At 46.0% G+C, this 9,071-nt stretch overlaps 1 pseudogene; it reads right to left on the bottom strand.

Moving 5' to 3' along the window:
- Positions 1-5,277: 5,277 nt before the first annotated feature.
- The window catches only part of LOC133102649 (methionine adenosyltransferase 2 subunit beta-like), a 51,894-nt pseudogene continuing 48,100 nt past the window's right edge, over positions 5,278-9,071 (bottom strand).

Genomic DNA, 9,071 nt, shown 5'->3' with positions numbered 1-9,071 from the left:
CTTACCCTGAACCCAGGGAGGCCCCAGCTTCAAGTCTGAGGAGTGGCTCAGGGACAGCGGGTCTGGCTGCCCGCCCACCCCCCAGGCTGGTCGGAGCATTGCTCCTGATGGGTGTGGGCAGGCCTCCTGTCTGCGGCTCAATGTGGACACTGGCACAGGGCAGCAGCAGGGTTCCAGGTCATGGACTGACGGCCCCGCCGGACGTGCCGGAGGGCAGCGCTCACCTGGGGAAGAGCGCGCCCCACGGCGCAGGTGCAGACCCCACTGGACTCGGCCTTGGGCTGCCTGGGACCCCACCTGGTCTCTGCCCTTGCACACTAACCCACCCCGCCCTCCTGACACGGTCTACACTGCCAGCCCCCATTGTACGAAGGGGCGTATTTGGTGGAAACAAGTGCAGAGGAAATGAGGGCAGCCACTCTCCTGGGTCATCCACACTGGACGGAGGAGGAAAGTGAGCAGCATGTGACAAAGGCCGAGATGAACCAGCAGAATGGCTTATCTTGGGGGCAACGATTCAGAGAACAAAATAATTCTAAAGTAAAAACCTAATTGCACTACTTGAGATTTGAGAATGTTTGTACCTAAAAAAGGCTGCTATGAAAAAGGTGCAATCAAAATGATTTTCTAAATTAATTATTTATTTTTGGCTGCGTTGGGTCTTCGTTGCTGCGCGCGGGCTTTTCTCTAGTTGTGGCGAGCGGGGGCTACTCTTTGTTGCGGTGCGCGGGCTTCTCATTGTGGTGGCTTCTCTTGTTGTGGAGCACGGGTTCTAGGCGCGCAGGCTTCAGTAGTTGCAGCACGCAGGCTCAGTAGTCGTGGCTTGCAGGTTCTACAGCTCAGTAGTTGTGGCACACGGGCTTAGTTGCTCCGTGGCATGTGGGATCTTCCCGGACCAGGGCTCGAACCCGTGTCCCCTGCATTGGCAGGCGGATTCTTAACCACTGCGCCACCAGGGAAGCGCCCAAAATGAATTTTGATTAAAAAATTGTTGGGCCAAGTCATTCGGTAGAAGGATTGAATGATGGGATAATGCAAAAAAAAAAATTAGTAACCTCAAAGGTAAAGAACTCCCTGCATGTGTAGCAAAAAGACCAAGGTGGAAACAGAATGGTCAGGAGCTGTGGACAGAGGATTGACTAAGGACTGCAGCAGCTACGTGTCCACCCACAGGGTTAAAACTGAGGCAGGAAACATTGGCAGAAACATGCGTAGGTTCAGAGACACCTGAGTGTCTGGATGAGCGAAAGCCAGGCCCACAGCTGGGTGGATCCTGATTAGTGTGAAAAAAAGACTCTTCCAAGATCATTTTAAAGGAATGAGAATGAAATTGCCTGACCGGATGCTACAAGTAATAGAGCAATAACTACAAAGTTAGGAGGGAAAATGAATTTTGAGCATAGAATTTCTACCCTGATGGAAAAAAAAAAAAAAAGGAACCTTCCTGCCTTGTAGGAAATGGATTGCAAAGCAAGGTAAGATGGGCCTGGCCTCTCACGTGGCATCAGGCTTACGTCATGTCTCCGCGGGGCAGTCTGTGCTGCTACGGGCAGTGGGAGGGGACCTGTGGACCCCTCCCCACCTTCGGGAGCACGCTGTGCCTTTACCAGGGCTTTGTCTCTGCAGAATGGTGACTTTGGGTAAAGTCGGGCCTGCTTCCCCAGAACCAGGAAGGAGAAGAGAGGGCAGGGGTTCCCCGGGCCTGCATCTCAGGGTGGATGGAGAGGAATAGGGACAGGGGAGCAGCAGGGTAGAGGCGTCTGGGCCATGCCTTATATACAGGGGTCATTTCTGATATTTTCACCTGAGTTGTTTGTTTTGGCAATTTATGAAATCTTCCGATTTGATGATGAAGTTATTTTAACATAAATGTTTAATTTTCAAACACTTCTAGTTGCTAAAAGCCAATTTGGGCATGTTTTATAAATCACTAGAGTATTGGATATGGATCTTAATCTCTCTTTTAAATCATTTACAGTTTGTAAAACTGAATGGCAACTCTTCTGAAATGGAAATTTGTGATGAATGAGTTCCCTTTTTACTTCAGGCATTTAGCATTTCTCTCCCCCTTCTCTCTCAGTCCATGTGGTGTGTGATTTTTTATCTGACCTTACGTTTAAATTTTGGCATACAGAATGCTGTGCTGCACCCACCATCCTGAGTCTGGTGTTGGGCCTTGATGGCCGGCGCTCCTGCAGCCCCAGGTGTGTTGGCTCTTTGGCTGGGGCGCCACCTTCCCTGACCCTTCTTCCCCATCGCACACACCTGAGCTACTCTTACCCTTTCTCCTCTTTCAAGGCCCAGGTTAGAGGAAGCAAGTGTTTTGTCTCCTCGGTGTGCCAGGTACTTGTCATCTGTCCCTTTGACTCCCTGCACATCCCGTTGTGGGGGAAGTATACCAGGATTCCAGCAGATGTTTACAAACGTTTAAGGTGCTGGGTGCCAGGTGCTGTGCCAGGTGGGCACACGCTCTGTGCACAGTCGGTAACGGGGACTTGGGACATGCCACATCTGGCCACCGTGTGCTGCTCACGGGCCCTGTGAGAATGTCACACGCAGGGCCACCAGAAAGGTGATGCTCGAGATGATCTTTGGGCTTTGGTTCCCTGGAGACGGGTGGGCCGATGGGTTCTGCCCAGGGTTGCCGGACTCACAGGGAATGAGCCAAGGGCCCTTCTGAGAAGGAAGGAAGTGTGGGGCAGCAGAGATGCAGGAGGTGGAGAAGCAGAGGGATTGAGTGTACGTGTTGAAACCACTGCACGGATCAGGATCCTGGACACCTCCCTTCCTGGCTGAGGGCTGTCGGGCAAGTCATTTATTATCAACGTTCTCAGTTTGCTCATCGGTGCAAGGGGGAGTGAGTACTGCCTGACCGCACGGGGCGGTTGTTGTGTAACATAAGTAATGTATGCAGAGCGTTCAGTAGTGTTCTTGGCAAATAATACTCAGTAAATATTGACGGTTTTTTTACTAAGAAGGTAAGAGTCACGGGACGTAGTTTAACTTGGATGTGCAGGGCAAGGAGGAGAGAGAGCACCTCGGGTAATGGCAGGTGGATTTCTGTTCCTCTCCCGAGGCCTGATTCAGATGCCACTTCCCACCAAGCCTTCTTCCCCCCTCTGCCGAGCTCCCCGCAGTGTAACGTGTTCACGGTCTGGGTTTTCCTTGTGTCCCTGTCAGTGGTGTCCCAACGGGGTTTCTAGCTGTGACTGCACCACCACTTAAAAGAGACCTGGTGTGGTAACGGAATGAAAACCACTCAGACTGTTTGAAAAGTCACAGTATGCCGTAAAAAGTTACATCAACTATGATTTTAACACCCCAAAATGTGTTGTAATTCCTTTCACAAGAGAATTATAGGATTAAAAAGTAATTCTTAGTGCACTACAGACTGAGCTGTTAGGGGGTGAGGTTCAAGCTTGAATTTACAGGATGAGCATCTTTGTTCAGTCTTGCTGCTGGGGGTCTGTGTGATAAAGATGAGTGATGAAACATCAGAAGTTATCCCAACATTAAAAGCTAATTGTAGGGCTTCCCTGGTGGCGCAGTGGTTGGGAATCGGCCTGCCGGTGCAGGGGACACGGGTTCGAGCCCTGGTCTGGGAGGATCCCACATGCCGCGGAGTAACTGGGCCCGTGAGCCACAACTGCTGAGCCTGCGCGTCTGGAGCCTGTGCCCCGCAACGAGAGAGGCCGCAACAGTGAGAGGCCCGCGCACCGTGATGAAGAGTGGCGCCCACTCGCCGCAACTAGAGAAGGCCCTCAAACAGAAACGAAGACCCAACACAGCCAAAAAAAAAATAAATAATTAAAAAAAAAAAAAAAAAAAAAAAGCTAATTGTAACAGAATCCTTTCTCAGATCATACCAAAAGTAGTAATTCATGAGTTAAATTTTGAATAGAAATAATCACTAGGCTCTTGTATTATTCGATAACCCAATTAATGAAGAGGAGTGCATCATATAAATACACTGTAAAAACATTTAGATTTACTACTGATTTGACACAAAATATTGATGAAGACCATATAACACTATGATATGCTGTATGACAAGAACATTAATGAAAAACTGGTGAATGGACATAATTAAAAGAGAGCATGTATGTTACTAAAATGTTACTAGTCCCTGAAAAAAAATGGAAATGCTGTAAATTCCAAACTCACGCGAAAAAAGAACTCGAAAAAGTTTTCCAAAATTTGACAGTTCTAAAACTTACATGCATGACATTTCCAAAATGAATTGTAATTGAATTCATCCATCGATGAAGCTCTTAAAATATGTCAGTAATTGAAAAACCATTTTGATCAATCATTCTAGAGTAAAATTATTTTTTTATCTCCATAGAAAGATATTTTTAAAAGTCATTCTGATATGAAGAGGTGATATCAGAAAGTGTGCCATTAAAGCAATGTAGGAAAAATGTATTACAAAAATACAGCAGGCAGTTAATGAAAATATTTATTTTCCTATATTTTGCGATGTTTGTGGTATTTGTCAGATTTATTTTTTTTTATTTTTTATATTTTTACCATGCCAGCAGTACATATTTATTATTATTCATGAATGGTCAAAAGACTTACAAGGCCCATTACTATTAGTATAACCACACATGAAATATCACTTGGTGACATGGAGTGAAAAGGACAGTTTCATATATATTAAAAAAATACATACACATACACACATTCTCTCTCTCAAAGGCTCACCATTCACCGCTACAAAAGCAGGAGGCATCAAGCTGCAGGAGTTCCAATATACATAGCAAGTTGAAACATCTCAAGCATAAAAACTACACTTAAATTGCAGAAATAAAGTTTCTTCAAACATTTTGATCTGAGCTCAAGCAAAGCAAATAATGAACACCAATGATTTTTATACAATTTAACACACTTTAAAACATAAAAGGACCAACACATGCAAAAGTCCTGAAAATGTAGAGGTTATTTATAGGAATGAACAATGCATTTCATCCAAAAAAAAGTCTACAGCAGATGTGTTTCATCCTGGCTCTCAAATATTTGAGAATCATAATTTACTATATTCAAACAGCAAGTTAAGCCAGAACAAAATGATAAACAGAAAACTCATTACTTCAAACAAGGCGTTATTGTCCTTGGTTTCCTTAGACGGTTTCACCAGTGCAAGAGCATCATTCACCTGAAAGACCATGAGTCACAATTAAAGGGCACTCGTACAAAACTATTTCCTTTTTTCTTTAAAAAGTGCCACATACTTGACTTCTCATTTAAAAAACAACAACAACAGCACACATAATGCTAGTGAAAGGCCATTTGTCTCCATCTCTTGTCAATGAGGAAAGGCCAGAGTGATTCTTTGATTCCAGTTGGAAATGGTGTTCACTGGCCAATGCCTAAGGTCTCCAATTTGGAGGAGTCCAGCTGAGCGTTTCTCGGACGTTGTGCTCCTAAGACAGGACTGTCAGTTACCGGTCTTAAGTGGCTGCTGGGGAGGTTGAAGGCGTCTGCAGTTGCACACGCCATTTCATACTTAGTCGTCTGTTCATTGCCAGACCGGTGAAAGGTTCCCTTAACTGATGGATCCAGCATCCTCTCCTGTGCTAACTGATGACACCCAGTGGCCACATCTTTGACGTGTGTGGGGGACCGCTGCTGCCGGTGGTCCCTGTTGGCAGACTTGTTGCTGAACTACACTTTATCAGACATAACAGTCACGGCGCTTTCCCCGAGCTTTTCAACTTCTCCATACAGAACAGGAATTCTCGAAACAGCAGCTCCTAAATTGTTCTCCAGGACGGCCCTTTCTCCTTCTAGTTTTGATTCGCCATATAGATTGAGGGGCTTGGTACGTCTTCCTCTCTGTAAGGTGGGTTTGTCCCAGCGGAAACGTGACGGGAGCTCATGTAGATCAGAAATCCTCCGAATGCAGCTGCCTCCTTCCCCGAGTTCCCGGAAGCATCCGCATTAAGCTGGAAAGCGGCATCCGGCTGATTTTCGACAACATCTGGCCTTCTCTCTGCTGCACAATGTACTAGGACATGGGGCTGAAAATCATACATGATGTGATGAACTGCTTTAGAATCCAAGAGATTAAGCTGCTCAGGCTTTGGTCTTGCTCTTCTAAACCCGCAGCCAACGGCATGCCAGTTACTCTGCTGAAATTCGTAGTACACAGCTCTGCGAGAAGCCCGGTGGCACCGGTAATCAGAACCCGCCAGTTGGGGCTGCTAACTTCCTCCTGCACCAAAGGGCAGTTCACGGGAACAAAGTGGATAGAGAGCTCCGTCTCCCGCCCACCGTGCCCGCCGTGTTGGCGTCGCCGCAGATTTGTTTCTACTCCAGCGCCCTCGGCCCTCTTCCCCTAGGTCCGGGCCGGCCGATCTGTCAGACTTTTAAAATTTATAGTTTGTTGGGCTCTTGTGTCTATTCAGAGTATGTATGTTTATAGCTAACTTTGTATAGGTCATTTCGTATCCCTCCTCTAGCAGAAGGTAATCCCAGATGTTACAGGCTGCTAAACGAGGCCCTGCCCTAGTCAGTAGGCTAGGAGTCTAGCCAAAAGTAAACAGTGGAGACGGAAAAACAGTTTAAGTCTGTTATCAAGGAGCGTTGGTCATTGAAAATATGTAGGCGTCTGAAATTTGAGCAGATTCTGTAGATCAAATGAGAAATATTGAAAGTTTCTTCATGAAACTCGAATCCTGAGAACCTTTGGCGGGAGAGTCCGCAGCGTCGTTGGCACCCGTCTTCTCCCCGTTCTCGCAAGACTTCACGCGGCGGGCATGCTGCCTGCTGCTGTCCGTCCAGAGTGACACATCTGGTCGGCTCCTGGGCATCACGCCTCCTCCAGGGGTTTCAGCGTCACAGAGGCACTCGGCAGCCTGCTGCCGGCAGCTGCTTGCTTTGTACCCTCTGGTTTAATGGCAAGCTTCCTGGTTGCAAACAACAGTCTCAGTCTATCCCTAACTTAGACAGAAATGCAGTTTCTTGGAAAGATACAAGATGGAGAATCAGGCGTAAAACCAGGCAGGAGCCTAGGAAGATGGGTAAAGAAACAGCCTGGTGGTACCGCAGCAGGATTTTTATTTTTTAACTTTATTTTTTCCATAACATCATATGGAAAAACCCGAACGAACTTCTTGGCCAACCCTATACATATTGGATGTTGAGTTGTTCGAGCACCACTGGAGAAAAAACTATCCCTTCTCCACTGAATTGCCTTTACTCCTTCATCAGAAATCAGACTGTATTAAATTTGACGTTTTTAAAGACCCCTCCCTGAAAGTTTCTCAGCCAGCAAAACTGGTTAGTACGTACCAGAGAAATTTAAGGAATGATAGATGTATTCTCATTTGTTTTTTACCTTTTGCCTCTTAAAACAAATGATTTGCATTGGGAACTGTTACTGATGGCAGTTACTAATAACCGCCATTCATAGTAATAGACAAAAACAGTTTATGACAACCTTTCCAGCTGGTGGAGTGCTCTCCAGGAGGGTGGGAGCGCTTAAGGCAGGTACTTTGTTCCAGTCACTGCTGTCCCTTTAGGTCAGTGACAAATGCACCTCTGTGTGATGCTCCCAACAGCGCAGTGGGAATGACTTATTCCTCCTTTACAGGTAAGATTGTGTAAGTTGTAGAGGCAGGACCTCAGCATTTTCCGACAAGATGAGCAGAACACAGGGCTTCTGTGCACCAGCAGAACCAGCATGTAGTTCAGAGAGCAGGTTGTGGAGACCCTGAGGAGTGGGACTGCTCACTGCAGGCACGTCGGGTAGTAACTTGCATTGACGTTTTGGTTGAAATCTGTATAGTGGCCTAGACTTGATTCTGATGCTGGTGAGGGCCGGAGTGGACATGCCTTGGTAATTTTTCCACGCCCATGTTTATTTGTGTTGTCCTGAAAGTCGAGGTGGGGTTTCCTGGGTGGGGACTGATTATCCCTAAGAGCAATAACCAGATTTGCTTCCTTTACTCTAGTTTTTCCCCTTCTGTGGTGAGGTGGTGAGGGCCAGATTGCTGTCACCTTACCCTTTCGGGGGTCTGTACTGTAGGTGAGAAACCCTTAAATAAGAATCTGCAGGCTTATATGCACGTTGTTCCTCTCTCCTCCTGAGAGAGGGAAAGCAACTTGATTCTCCCAGTATAAATAAATTCTCCTCAGGAAGAAAGGGGGAAGACTCCTGGGTTCTTACTCTTTGGAATGTAATTAAATGTAATTAAATATTCCAGATTGCTGGAATATCTCCATGGCTCCAGGGTCTCAAACCCTTTTGAAATGTAAGCACAGACCATGAGAAAGGTGAATCTCTATTCAGTAAAGACCTGCCCTTTGTCCAAGGTCCCACAAAATTTGTTCAGTAAGCCCTAACCATGCAGAAATATAGAAATATTTTCTTTGCAGCCTGCAGTCCCACACCCAGTTGCTGGGTGTAACTCACCAAAGAACAAGCTGGAATAGCTGAGACAAACTTCGGGGCCAGAAAGTGGTCAGGGTGTGCATTGCAGGCCTGAACATGCCGTAATGCAGCTCCTGTCACTTTCCAGTAATTTAAACAGCTTTATTGAGATACATACACACCATGCAGTTCACCCAAGTCAAGTATACAGTTCAACAGTTTTTAGTCTAGTCACAGAGTTGTGCCACCGTCACCACAGTCAGTTTTAAAATATTGTCATCACCACCAAAAAGAACCGCATACCCATTGGCAGTCATTCTCCCTTTTCCCCACCCCTCCGACCTTCCCCCAAGACAACCACTTCCTGACTCTCGAGAGTTGCCTATTCTGGGCCTCTTTTACAAATGGAATTATACAATTAAATAATATGTTTTCTTTCGTGACTGGCTGCTTTCACTTAGCATAATGTTTTCAAGGTTCATCCGTGTCGCGGCATCTATCACTACTTTATTTCTTTTTATTGCCGAATAATATTCTACTGTATGGATATACCACATTTGATATGTCAGTTCGTAAGCTGGTGGACATTTGAGTTGTCTGCACTTTTTGCTGTTATGAATAATACTGCTAAGAATATTCGCACAATATTCACATACAAGTTTCTGGGAGAACGTTTTCTCTTGAGTACATACAT

This window comes from Eubalaena glacialis, chromosome 12 (assembly GCF_028564815.1).
Source record: "Eubalaena glacialis isolate mEubGla1 chromosome 12, mEubGla1.1.hap2.+ XY, whole genome shotgun sequence".
Lineage (NCBI taxonomy): Eukaryota > Metazoa > Chordata > Mammalia > Artiodactyla > Balaenidae > Eubalaena > Eubalaena glacialis.
This window is presented reverse-complemented; position numbering and strand designations above follow the sequence as displayed.